This window comes from Cebus imitator, unplaced genomic scaffold (assembly GCF_001604975.1).
Source record: "Cebus imitator isolate Cc_AM_T3 unplaced genomic scaffold, Cebus_imitator-1.0 Scaffold208, whole genome shotgun sequence".
Taxonomy (NCBI): Eukaryota; Metazoa; Chordata; class Mammalia; order Primates; family Cebidae; genus Cebus; species Cebus imitator.
In genome coordinates, this window is record NW_016107523.1 from 3,684,443 (window position 1) to 3,684,951 (window position 509).

Sequence of the window (509 nt, forward strand, 5' to 3'; positions counted from 1 at the left end):
GTAGAGACGGGGTTTCACCATGTTGACCAGGATGGTCTCGATCTCTTGACCTTGTGATCCACCCGCCTCGGCCTCCCAAAGTGCTGGGATTACAGGCTTGAGCCACCGCGCCCGGCCTACAATGATTTTTTAAAATTTATTTTTGCTCAGCTCATGAGGCACCCACATATGGAGCTTTTTCACCTTTCTAATTTGCTTCAAATACCGAAGGACCATAGAATGGTCCACCTTGAGCTCTTCGGCAACTTCTTGTGTAGTTTAAGAGGATGAGCTTCGATAATTGCACTCAATCGGTCATTGTCAACTTCCAATGGCCGACCACTATGCTCCTCGTCTTCAAAGCTCTCGTCTCCTTTGCAAACCTTCTTGAACCACCACTGCACTGTACATTTTGTTAGCAGTCCCGGGGCCAATGTGTTGTTGATGTGGCAAGTTGTCTTCACTGCTTTATGACCCATTTTGAACTGGAATAAGAAAATCTCTTAAATTTGCTTTTTGTCTAACATAAT